A 14,138-nucleotide genomic window follows, 5' to 3' on the forward strand; every position below is an offset into this window, starting at 1 on the left:
TTCTAGTTCTAGTAACTGCTAGTTACAGTTCAGTAACTAGTTACAGTAAGCGGTTACAGTTCTAGTAACTGCTTCCCTTCTACCATACAATTCATAGAAGTCTATAATGCATAATCTGCCTCTTTCTCTTTTACTTACCAATGGATTAACTCACAAAAACAGTTTATTAGTAAATAGATTGTTCAACAGTTTATTGAACCCTGTACACAATTTTAAACTCTCCTCTTAATGCTACACGGAAGTGGATATCCTGTTTCTGAAAAACAATACTTTGCTTAATTATCCATATTTATTTTCAGGTTGTATCTGTAGCATTCAGGAGGCTGATAGTTTCATTTTAGTGATGTTGCTCCTGAGAAGCCAATGATGAAGAGATGCTGTAAACCTGATATAATATATTGCAACAAATAAAAGGACAATTAGGATTAATAAAACAGAGCTTTATTATTTCTCTAGAAACAAGTTGATGATTCAAATAACCCCTCAAGGTTTCATAACCTTATCATATTTCCTTTTTTATATGCCAAGTATCAGAGATTCCTCTTCACAAGCCTAAAACCATACTTTTTAATAGTACACATTTTTTCATTTAAGATTCACAAAATTCAGTTTCACTCTAGAAATTAATCATCTGCCAGAGTTTCTGGGTTGATCTCTTTCAATCTAACTTTGGAATTTCATCTGAGAGAAAGGAATTTGACAACTGAGGACATAATGTTCCAGGCAAAGCAGAGGAAAAAAAGCAAGACAGAGCAAAAGCAAGAGAGCACGCACATGTGCATCCAAGAAGAAAAGTCACACAAACATGGGTTTCTTTGGTGCTCTGAATAAAATATCTAATAAGGAGAAATCAGAAGCTCTTCAAACAAATCAGACATTGCGTGCTATAGGCAGTTAGTTGGAAGAAAGTAGTATATGCTAAAGATAAGAAAAAATAAAGACATAAAGATTATGTATTCATGTATCATTTGTAAACAAATTTACTGTGTTCTATCTTAAGTAACATAACATTATAGTCCCATACCCACAGCAGGTAGAAAAGGAAGTAGGAGCAAAGCTACAAAGCCAGTTTGCTAAATGGGATAAAGAGATGCCCAAATTGCTCTGAGCTCATGTTAAAGAAACAAATGTTTGCAGAGGGAAAAAGTACAAACCTCAGGTTCATTCACTGTTCTATAATACAACATTAAGATATCTGGTCATGGGGAGGAAGGAACATACACATAAAAGCCATTGCTTTATGTCTAGACTCATTTCTCATCACTTAAACAGGCACCATCCCAGCTTGAGCCCCTCTTTGCAAACTCAGTCACAGCCTAGTTACAGTAGTCCAGCTGTAAGTTGTAAGTTGTGTTTTATCCCTATTGTTATCTTTTTGAAATCCCTATTATGAAGAAGATAAGAACTATGAGAACTACAAGAAAACAAATTGACACTCAAGGTGACACTCAGTAATGAGGGATCTTTTTCAGAAGAACATCATCAAAGTAGCTCTAGAAGGGAAACTAAGATTCAATAAGAAATCCAGGGGAGGGCCACAAAGATTCTTCATTGTGAGGCTGGTGAGGCACTGGAAAAAATTGCCCAGAGATGCTGTGGATGCCCCATCCCTGCATGTGTTCAAGGTCAGGTTGGATGGGGCTTTAGAGCAACCTCATCTAGGGGAAGGTGTCTCTGTCCATGACAGAGAGGTTGAAACTAGTTGATTTCAAGGTCACTTCCAATCCAAACCATTCTATAACATCACTCAGGTAGAGTTGCCAATAAGAAAAGAGTAAAGGGAGAAAAATGGGAATATGAACAAAGGATGAAAGGAGAAAGGAGAATCAGTAAAAGAAACAATATAGGGCTGAGAATCAGAAAAAGAAACAATATAGGGCTATATACTCTAGCAATAAGTAGCATATTAATATCACTATACCAGAGCTTTCCTTTACCTAGCCCCTCTCATTATTCAGGCTTGAAAAGGCTGCTGTTTTTTCCCAGGAGAATGAATAAGGGAGGCAAAGAGAGCTTTTACTGGTAAAAAGGGCAGCAAGAAAAACTATTTTATATTTGTCTTTTATATTATAGTCTTACACAGGTATTTTCAAGATTAGGAACCATCAAGTAAGACAATGTTTTTTTTTTTTTGAGGCAGTTACTTAACAGCAGATATAATCTCAATTTCTTTTAACATGCATCAAAAATAATTAGGTACTAATGAACACATTTCTCAAACACAGTGGCACCTTCTAAGAAGCTTGAACTGCTGGATAAATCAATATTCAGAACAATCTCAGAGTCTGAAAGAGTAAGATAAGTAACAGCAGTACTTAGTTCTGTAGTTCTTCAAGGTCTTTGCAATACTGAGATGGTATGAGCTTAGTCTTTTCACACCAGTAACAATACTATCAATTTCACCACTGGGGTGAATTCCAACTCCCCCGGAAAGTTACTGTGTGCCACCATACCAATTTTGAGAAGGAAAGCTACTCAAGAGGGTTTAAGCAAATAATTTATGTCCACCAACATATCTTGAACATTTCAGAATGAAAGATGCTGATTTTATTCTCCTTAAGAAATGTCTAAGAACAAAATTATAGAGTTTAGATGTAATGCTCATTTTAAAATCTACCTATATATTGGACATATTTGCCCAATAGTCTGTAACTACCCAAAAGGAACCCCTATTACCTACAGGAAAAACAATTAACAGTTTAATAGCTAGTGGTTTACTAACCAATTACTTTGAACCAGTTTGAAGTCTTAAACATTATTATCCCTAAAGTAAAATTAGATCTTTAAGTAAACCCTGTCTTTGTTAATAATTTAATTTAAACTAGAGATTAAAACACTGAGACATAATTCTAAGAGCAAATACCATCAAAAATAGTTAAGGTTGCACAATCTAAATTACATCCCATTTTTCTCATCCTTCTTCCTAAAACCAATGTTCTTACTTGGCATCACAACTTATAGGGATGAGTGAAATAGGCTTATGGTGTAAGAGCAGCCTGGGCACTATTTCTGTTAGCAATGAAAAGGTATTGGGAGACCTATTATGTGAAAGATCAAAGTGTACCTCTGTTCTGTACTAGCAAAGACCTCCAGGCTATCGTGCATTTTACACAGTATCACCAGACTTTGCAATAAATGTTTGGGAGTTATCTTTCGAAGCTTCAGCCCCTGGATCCATGCAACTGAATAAAAATCTCACCTTTCAATAAAAAATACACTTCTAAACCTTGAGATTTTGGAGGGACTAAAGCAGTCATAGAAATTGAGCAGTAACAAGAAAACCTCCCAAGTAGTGGCTTATGGAAGAACAGAATCTCAGTATTTTTAATAACTTGACTAAAGCTTTGTAATTAGTGAGACTGGTAAGATGGCCTAATGTTATGAGCTTTATGAATAGCATGTTCAAAAACTTGTGCCCTCAGCTGAAAGTACTGTTTCATTTATTAGCACAGCTACAAGAGTCACTAGTATGAAAGACATCAATCAATATTGCTCTCAGAGCTGTCGTGCAGAGGGTCCTCTCACAGCAAAACCATGTCTTTGCCTCTTTAGCTGCCAGAGCAAAACTGAAGGTATAGCAGCAGCACACTGCAGATACACTGCTGATATATTTGATGCAGAGCACTTCAAATCACTCCTAATTTCTAGCTGTTCTATTGGATATCCCCCCACCCAAAAATCCTAATCCAAGAAATCATGCCTTTCCAAATATATTAAATCTTGAATTATGTGTTTTCAAAGTTGTTTACTGCAAGAAAAATTCTACTGTGCCCATTTAATGTACTTCAGATATTAATATAAACACAGAAGTTTGACATCAGAAAACATATGTGCATCATAGTATTATGTGCTAATGGTTTTGTAAAACAATTTCATTTGTATGGAAACATAATTGAATTTCCTATTTTCTTCCCATTTTCACAGATAAGCATTGTCAATACAGTTGTAACTTAGAAATATAATTGTAAACAGGTCTAAGATGTTCCTTTCTCATTTCTGAATAAACACTTGAATGAGTTTCATTTACGTAAGGAAAGCAGTCAAAATGAGATGCTTATGATAGCTAGATGTCTTCAAAGTAAGATTTATAGTATGAAACTTTAAAGAAGAAAAGAAAATCATAATTGAAGAGAAAAGTCATACTTGGAGACAATCCAAAACTGCCAAATAATGTCCCTTAGTGATCACCAACTCCGTACAGTGGAGTTGTCTTAACCTGTATGTGTTTCATAATCACTTGTACCAGATTAATTATATCTTGAGTTCAGCTTCATGTACCGTAAATGCAAAGCAGCAGAGTTGACAAGAAAGTCTATCCTCTTATTTCCTAATCAAAGCATAAGTCATGACAAGAGCACTGACAGAACAGGCTATCTCCCAAAACTCTTTGGAAATTTGGGCTGGAAGTGACCTACCACAAATTACTAAGGTATGTGTCCGAAGCTAAGCTGGCAGTCTTTAAAAGCGGATTGTGCAACAAGATTAAGAATTAGAAACAAAAGGGAAATACTGATTAAAGCTTGCTCTCACACAAAAAAAACCCCAAAAAAACCCCCCAAAAAAACAAAAAAAAACAAACAAAAACACCACAACCAAAAAAACCACAACCAAAAAAAAACCCACAAAAAAACAAAAACCAATTTACCCCCAAAAAGCATGCAACGCTGCAGATGTCTACTAATTTTGTTTGATTGTATTTAGAGATGGGACTATAATAGCAGTTACAAACGTCAGCAAAGCTGCATTATGATGACACAGTATAATTCTTCTTATTGAGAAATTTTAATCACAAATATTTCACAGTAACTAAAAGTAAAAAAAAAAAAAAAATTATCAACATCCCTATTCAAAAATACGCAGAGCCATAATAAAAACTGCAGTAACAAAGAAAATGTGACATGAAAATTACTTTGATATGTGGATCATAGAAGCAATTCATTATAGTAGCTTCTTGAAAGTTGCTTCAGTAATTGTGTAGAACTGCTGCAATGTTTACAGTTTGCATGACTTAACGCCAAAAACCAACTCTTTTTTAAATAGAAATGACATTTATCTGAAAGAGTCTGATTTAAAATCATAGCCAAGTTGATATTCAATGTGATATTTAAAAATAGCAAAGTACAGGAACACAGTATACAACAGAGGAAAATAAGGATGTTAACCCTACTGACTGAAGCTGGCTTATGAAATTCCCACAAGCAAATTACACTAATTAATATTTTGCTTTTGAAACCTAATGTGCAAAGGTGGTTAAAATCTACTGCCACAGCAGCAGCCCAGGCATTTGGCTCCTACACTTAAGAAAGATGCTGATTTCTTTTAATGCTTTTTGATGGATCAAAAAGCAGGTGGTAAATACACTAGTATTTCAGAATAAATATATATATATATAATAAGATTGAAAAATGGAAAATATAACACAGATTTCCAGTTCAAAATTTCCAAGTAATAGACAAAATATCAGCCAATATTTATTGAAGCCATTAAATGGCTCAAGTGGTTAAAGTCCTAGCTGAGAAAAAGATGATTACATGACTTCTGGGGCACTTGGAAAACACATTTGAAAATGTGTCTAGAAAGGTATGTGTTTACCAATTAAAGAAAAAGCTTAGAAGCTGCAGCAGATAAATTAAATAGTAGAGACTAATTAATCAATCACAGTGCTAAAATGATAGATGACAACTAAACTGAAGCCCCAGGGAATTACAAATACAGAGCCATTTTACAAAATTAGGCTGCATAACTAGCATACCTCAAAGCAGTACAGAATCTAAATCTATGTCAGAAATGTCACATTAAAAAACACAAAGCGGTGTCTGTAACACAGGAATGATGGAAAGAAAAATAAAGTTTTGCAGCATAGAATTTTGTAAGCATATAAGCCATAGAGAAGAGACTTCTCTGAGGAGTCTTGATGTGATATCCAAAACAGAGGCAATATAAACAACCTTTACATTATGCAAATGCTACTATATAATTTACCAGAAGTTCATACTTTCACTATGTGAGGGGGAAAAAAAAAGAGTGAAACTAATTTAGGGGAAGACCTCATTAAAGGTAGTGGAAACACTCCAGTGAACAATTTATCCAAGCCTGCAGTATATGCACATGAATTTTAATGTGCAATGACAAAACCTGTGACATAATGGCAAAGAACAAGGAATGAGGGCACTTCCATGCTGCTTCTAGATACACTGCATGAAAGATGGAAATAATAACGTAAGGGAAGGTTATTGTGATTACTACAGAATATTCAGGAACCACAGGCTCATTTCTTTTTGAATACTCATAAATTCAACTTTTACAAAACTGACCCTTCCAAAACCAAAAAAACCTTAATTTAGCTGCTTCATCTCTGGTACATTACATACCATGGTAAATGGTAAAATATAAAACACAGTAACTTTTGAAACAGATATTAGGGCAAACAAGGGTAATGTTGCATGCTCATGAGCTAACAGTAAGTCTAAAATAAATTTAGTTCTTCAACATATAATGGAGTCAAACTGCCCATACAATAATTTTCAGCAGGCCAAGCCTCCTCTAATCTGCTCACAGCAGCCTGGATTCTGGTCATCCCTCTCCTGTACTAGCACTGTGCTTGTGCAATCTCCTAATTTATGTCACATTACCTGAAATTGCCTTTATCAAACAAGAGTAAAAAAAACCTCTTATCGACCAGCCATCAATTATTTGCCACTTCTTTGATGAACCAAAGTTCGTGGTAGATGAAATCTGATTGCTGCTATGTGAGGACAATGGACACCTTTTTTTGAACACATGGTGCAAGAAATTTTCCCTGTTCCTCGAAGGAAATCTTTTGCAATATCAAAGACAAATGCCAAAGGCCCTTGCATTTAAAATGAAGTTGGGAACATGTAAAACCCACAAAACATACTATACATTATGACTTTTATCCTTTTTAAAATAAGAACAATATTAATTTTAATTTTCTCTATATGTGGGGAATCCAATCTTTTTTGCATCTAAGCACCAGATATTTTAGATTTTAATTCAATTTGAAGGAAAAAGGTATTCTGAAACAACTCCACAATTCCAATGTGTCAATCCCAGTGTCAGAACACTGGTTACTTAGTGTATGAAGTTCTCAAGGGTGATGTTAGAAGGCCCAAAGTACCATACATGAACTTCCCTCCATGGGAGAATGTACAGCCTGATCAAGCTGGTAACATTGCTTCTCACTGATGATGGATGAGAGGTAAAAGTAATTTTATTTCTGTTTTATTATTCTAATTTCCCATGTATATTCCAAAGAGAGTGTTAAATAAATTTTACATCACAAATGTTAAATAACCTCTGCAGATTTTCATTTCTGTAATTATATATTCATTATATGTTAGATCATTTGTAGTTTATAATCATAATACCATGATTGATAAAATTAACCATGGATAATATGAAAAGGTCCTTTCAACCTATTCTGCCAGCAGAAGAGAGAGAATTTGTATGTGAAGGAGTACCAAGGATAGTTGACTAATTTTTTCTCACTATACACAAATAAATCCACGTTATTCTGAAACAGCTGCCTGTGAGTTCTGGCTATTTAACACAGAAACGCAACTGGGGAGAAGATCTTCTAGAGTCTGCAGTAGTGAAATTTATTTTCTACAAGTAGGTCTGTAACAACTTGTGGATTTTTTGTATATATATAGATCAGTTGAATTTTACAAATTGCTTGGAACTACTAGCATTTATTCATCTAACTATCAGTCATCTGCTGCCAAAACTTCAGATCCAGAGGGGTTAAAGCATAATTGATTAAGCTGAAGGTATCCCATGCATTAAATAACAACTTCCAAAGTTCCACTGTATCTTTCCACATGTCAAATAAAATTGCAAGACCTGACCCATATTACACTACATTGTAACCCTTTGTGAATTCCTTAGACATAGGTATATGACATTAATCTGTGCATTATGACCCAACAACAGCAATAACGCTCTTGGTCTGCAGAGTATATATTTGATACTAGAAATAGCAAGCTTAAAATTTGCCCAAGATCACAACCATTCTGCAATGCAGCTCTGCCATGAGTAAGAGGAGATGGCCCTATGTGGGGGATAGGGGGACGCTGGAAATATGAAGCTTGAGCAGCTTGACTACATGGCAAAAAAATGGAAAGATAAAGGGTAAAAAGAAGTGTGATAGCATGTAGGAAATATAAACCACAGGAACCACAGGAGAAAGAAGACAAAATGAAAGGAAAGTATGACTGAAAGAAAAAGAAATGAAAAAAAAAAATCAAAGGAATAGATAAATAGGAGTTTTGAGAAGTTTTCTAGAATTCTCTGGTACATATATATCATTTGCTATATGTCTAGAAAATGCCCACTGGTAACACAGTTTAGTACAACTTATAAATAAGCACACAGGTTCACAAACAAGCATTGTGTTGTCCTTGGATTTGTGAAATGTCACACATTTCCTTTCATGTTAAAGCCCATCATCGAACTTGTCAGCCCAGAGATATAATGGGTATTTTTTGCTATTGAGATTTACACATATTCTTTTCCAATAGAGAGTATTATTTTTATTACTTCTTAAGAAATTTTAAAGGTTTATTTCTATTCACAACTAGCCTGTTCCATATGCCAATTTGGCTAAATGAATAGAGATTTAATATACAACATTAAAATTCCTTAACTTGTACTGCCAAATGTATATTCTAAAAGCAGAATGGTGCTAAAGAACACATATTCTCTGCACATTGCCTACCGTCCACAATTATCTACCACAAAAAATCAGGTTCTACTGGCACCTAGCACAGAGGAACAGTTTTGTTGGAACTGTTAACAGAAATGTGTTAACACAAGTCCACCTGCTCTGGTTCTCAGAAGATATAGCCACCTGTTAATACCCAGTAATGTGGTACTCCCATATAGTCAGCTACAACTCCCAGGGCACACTACTTTGGATTGGCAGTGAAAGCAGTTTCTGTGCTCTACTTTGTCATGACTGGTACTTCACCAGCAGCCTAAGATATTTTTCTAGGGAAAATGTCAATAATATCACCCACAACATAAACAAGGCCCATTTTCTTGTCTCAGTAAGTGATCTTAATTTCTTGGTGTTTGACAACGCTGCGGTTGTCAAAGGCCAGTGCAGCCATGCACTGCGATTGGTTGGACTGTGCAGTGAACAGCACAGCTATGACCAGGGCTGTTCAGAACAATTAGCCAGTGGTTATGTGGTCAACACAAACCCATAAAAGTCTTTTGCCCCTATACTGACCCAGTAGGATCTGACTACAGTGATGAATCTGTTTTTCTGCAAAATTTCACATGCGATCAAATGTTGGTGTAATATTGTTTTTAGCTCAGTACTGTCAATTTCTATTGCAATGTATTTTTACTGAGAAGAAAAACATAATATTCTCAGTATAGGCAGCAATGAAGACACTTTGTGTAGATTACCTGGACCTCTTACCTGAGATGATTATAGAATTTATACAAATCTACCCCTGTGAAATGAAACTAAGTTGGATACAAGGCAGAGATGTACACTACACTAATTTCTTGCACTTGTTGGAAGAACTGCAAATATGAAAGACTAAAAAAAAATTTAAAAGGAAGTGCAAGTCATGTTTAGCTTTGGAGTATGTAAGTTGGTCACTTACTGCTCACAATAGAGAATGTGTGCTTAACTCTCTTCTCTTTGTTTATTCAGGAGTCCACACTTCTGTAAGAAAGACAAATACATGCGTTTATCATCCATTTAAAATTAACTATCTAGTTTCATTTGTGCTACAGAAGTTTGCTATTTTCAGATTTAGTTTTGGCTTACACCACTATTTAAAACCCTGGGCTTTTTTGAAAGCATCCAGCAGAAAGAATTCACATAATCTACTTTCCTTAAAAAACAGTTTCCAGTCTTAGATACTACAATAGCAGCAGGGATGAGAAATCTACAGGTTCAGGGAACAAATCTCTCTTGAAACCTTGGACTAAATGCTGGACATCGTAATTTCATCTGGGCACCTGCAGGCCTCCCCAGTTCCAGGAAAGTGACAGGCATTCACATTTCTGAGGCTGTCAATCCTCTCGTCAAAATCAAATTCTCATGGTGTATTAGATCTTGGCTGAATTACCCCATTAGACTGAGGAGCCAAGGAAGAAAGAACATATGCCTCCAATGACAGCCACAGCCTCCCTCACCACTTTTGGAGGAGAGTGGAACATGCTGCAGAGGGGTGTTTGATGCATCACTCCTGCTGTTTCATACAGGAAATTTTTATGGTAAGAACTAAACACAGCACACCAGCTGCTTTAGCCTTTCTTGGCCAGGTTACAAGCATCACAACAGAGGTGAGTTTTAAGGCAGGAGTTGAAGGAACACAGCATACTGGCTTTGCAGATTTTACTATTAACAATTGTCATTAATAAAGGCTGCTTGAGAGAAGGGAGAAAATTGGAGCTGCTGGGCAATAAGTGTTACAATAAGGGCAACATTGGTGTGAAAGGGCAAGCACAATCAAGCTGTGAAGGCATTAAGTGTAAAGATGATCAATTCGGATGCAGTTAAAAAATTGAGCCAAATACATAATTACCAATATAGACAGATGTATTTTTAATTTTACATCAGCTAGAAAATTAAAATGTTGTTATCTGAAACTGTCACACTACAGCACACCAACACTTACGCTGGCCTATAAAAATAACAAATCATGATTCCATCCACTGTCTCACTCTAATCAGCAAACCACCTCTCATGACTCAAATCATACAGGACTCAAACTATAAGTAATTATAAAATCTAATTTCCTCTTCTATTTTAGTAAGAAATTAATATTTCTTTCTGTATCATTCTGTCAATATTTATGACATACCAGAAATCACTCATTTGGGTCTACTGAAGAAACATGTTAAGCAACAATTAAGAACTGTTTGGAGCTGAGTGCTATATAATACATTAGTCAGAAGCATCTAATATTATGATGTTATTAAATTTTAAACTTTTTTGAACCATAGGGATCAGCTTTTTTATCTAACAGCCCATTTTGTTATATCCTAGACATCAGTGAGGAGCTCAACACTTAAAATGATGCAAGGTTAGCTGGACAATGATTTGGAATCTTATTCTAAAGGGTTTAGAATAATTCAGATGCTGGTGTAAAACATAGCTAATTTAATTCCCACAGTTTGTAACTCATATCAAATACCAACTCATGTCAATAGCCTTAGCAGGCCTTACCTCAATTGGTGCTCTGTATTAGCTATATAAAATGTTCTGGTACAGACCATGACAGACCTAATCTGAACTACTGTACTTAAATATCTCTTGAATGGGTTCAACCACAACTTTGCCTCTTGCTGTCAAGTCAAGTCTTCCCAAATGGGGGGATTTGAAATTCAGAAAGACTCAGAAAGAGGGTTCAATAAAAGAACCTCTAATCTCCACCTTCTCCTGGGGTTCAGAGCCAAGGTTTTGGTTCAGGGCCCAGTGTATATCTTGCATTTGAGCAGAGGTATCTGCAAGTGCCTTAGAGAAATTAACACCCAGAGTCACACCTGCTCTGTGGTGCACTGTCTCAATCTTCCCCTGTTTCTCTAAGCTGTCTGTGTCAAGCTGTGTCATATTATTACTGAGCCTTTTGGGAGGTTCACTACTTCCTTCTGAAGCACTGACAAAATGGAAAGGAAAGACAAATGTCTAATATACTAATGATTGTAAATAACTGAATAAAAATACAGGTTATGCACTAGAGAAGCAAATTTAAGTGAAACTGTGAATAAGTGCAGTGCTGTATTAAGTGCAGAGACAGACTGCCTGCTCCTTTGAAGCTCACAGTCTGAGTTTCCAAAAGATATGAGAAATGTAATGGACATCTGGAATAAGTAAAAACCAATCAATAAAATTCAACATTTGTCCAGGAAAATAAATACTATCACTCTTTGCAAGGATTTACAGAGCTAAAATATAAGGAGATAAAAAAACAGGAAATATTTGCATTTCTAGAGGAAGATTAACACATTACAAAAGAAATTCAACTGTGTTTCTATCACTTACTATTAAATACAGGCAATTTTTTTATTAGATGTGTTGGAAGATTAATTGATTCACCCTTGGTTATGGACTCCTGTGGGTCTTCAGTGCAGGAGATCCCCTGCAGTAACAACTATATTTTCAGAGCTACAAATAGCATCTGTCACAGCACTAGTACCTTCCAAGGCTCCATTTTTGTTTCAATAATATTTGCAAGAGAAGACATTTCCTAATGAAACCATTAGAAATATCAATAGAAACACATTTTGATACGTGTGACTAAATCTTGTAATATCCTTTTGAAGTGTAATCTATATTTAACAAATGTTATCTATAGAAAATACTTTAAGGCATTTAATTTCAGGGTGAGTACTCATTTAAATGATCTGCAACTTTTACTTCAGTTAGCATATAGATAGCAAAAGTAAGTAAAACACAGCCTTTTTTCATTAATTCTAAATTCTCTGATCCCAGTCAACTTTATGGTAACCAATTATAGAAATAGTCCCATTAAACTGAGGCAGGACTGGAGCTCTAAAATAAAATCAGTTCAGTCAAAACCACTATATTTAAGACTATATACGCATATATGCTCATGAAATGAAACCCTACTCCACTGCAAGGAAGGAAGTCCACAATTTTTCTCAGGAAGCTCTTGTTTAACTCATACAGAAAGAGAGGGATTTACATTTATTACAGGTGACAAAGAACATTTTTAGCATCACAGAATCATGACAAAAATAAGCCCCTTTTATTAGAAGCTTCACTTTTCATTTTGAACTGTGATACAAAAGATGAAAGGGAAGTTGCATGGTAATTAAAAGATTTCTCAAGTTATCTTAGGCTGTCTGCAGTTTCTTTATTCCATTACTATTTTTGAAACCAGGAACAACTATGTGATCTTTTACAAAGTCCATGAAGAAACATTTTTTTTTCTGTTTAGGATTACGGGATAAACACTCATTAGTAGAGCATATGGCTGTTATTTGAGTATTATTCTTCCCTCTCTTCTTTCAAACACTGAGGAGTAATTTTGCAAACTGAATCTCTGTACTCTGGAGTAATAAAGAGCTGCTAATATATCATCATTATGGCTCAGTGACAGTTCCAGAGCACAACTGGACAATATATTTGTCATAAAGGAATAAAGGCTCTAGAAATCAGTTTCAGGAGGGTTTTAGTTTTGACAGAGCTGAAACTTAGCCCAGATTTGTTTACTTTATTGATTGTCTTTCAGACCTGAGGACATCCACTTATGTGGCATATCTGGGAGGTTTGGAATAAACCATTTTGAAATTTTTTTGTGGCAAAATACAAAAATATAAACTAAACCTCAGACAAAAAGCAGCTGGTTTAGCCTACTGAATTTAGCAGCATGTCCTCAAAACACAAGCCCAGTGGTCTTAGAAGTGAAAATGGGTATTTTGAATTTTATTCTCTGCTTTAGAATTATTTATGAGAGAAAATCAGATTAATTGAAAGTGGAGGAGTCCATTATGAATAGACTGACATCTTGTAAAACATAGAACTGATGTCTGGAAAAATGAGGCTAGCATTCGATTATGAAGTTTAAATTAGCTAATAACCAGCATAGAGTCCGGATAATTTCCAGTTGCATAATGTGCAACAAATTAAATGTATTTTGGAAAAAATGCAGTTGTGGGCACTTATTAATAATTTTGCATATTGAAACAGAAATTGTCATACATTATGAACTTTACTGTCCTTAATCATATGTATATTCCACTATTTTATGAGCTTAATTTGCTCAGCATCAACTTTTACTGCGAGTCATATTGATTTTGTCAAAACCTCAAATAAGTCACAGAACAGTTCTGAGGATTACTTCAGAAGGGATTTAAAGCACACACTGTGAATCTCTATACAACCACCACTTAAAACACTATTCGTTCAGGCCCGGATGGATTGCTATGGCAACAGAATCCCAAATACGAGGTTTGTAACTAACAAAAATGTAAATTATTGATGAACTCAAGAGTTTTCTCTCTTGGACATCCTCCTATTCAAATACCAAGCCGTATGGCTAGAATACAGAGAAATGGTTGATATGCAATTTCCCCAGCCCAGTGAGCACTAATCCCAAAGGATTTCATTAAATCTTTTGGCTTAAATT

The 14,138-nt window shown here is 35.3% G+C and overlaps 1 protein-coding gene across 4 annotated transcripts in view; it reads right to left on the reverse strand.

Moving 5' to 3' along the window:
• SYT1 (synaptotagmin 1) overlaps positions 1-14,138 on the reverse strand; it is a 341,927-nt gene that overhangs the window by 213,548 nt on the left and 114,241 nt on the right. The window contains exon 3 of one of the 4 annotated variants that reach the window (XM_053942707.1): positions 9,639-9,700. The exons of the other annotated variants lie outside the window; for them this stretch is intronic. The gene's annotated coding sequence lies outside the window, so the exon portion shown is untranslated. The remainder of the gene's footprint in view (positions 1-9,638; positions 9,701-14,138) is intronic. 4 annotated transcript variants of the gene reach the window in all.

Source organism: Vidua chalybeata, chromosome 5, assembly GCF_026979565.1.
Source record: "Vidua chalybeata isolate OUT-0048 chromosome 5, bVidCha1 merged haplotype, whole genome shotgun sequence".
Taxonomy (NCBI): Eukaryota; Metazoa; Chordata; class Aves; order Passeriformes; family Viduidae; genus Vidua; species Vidua chalybeata.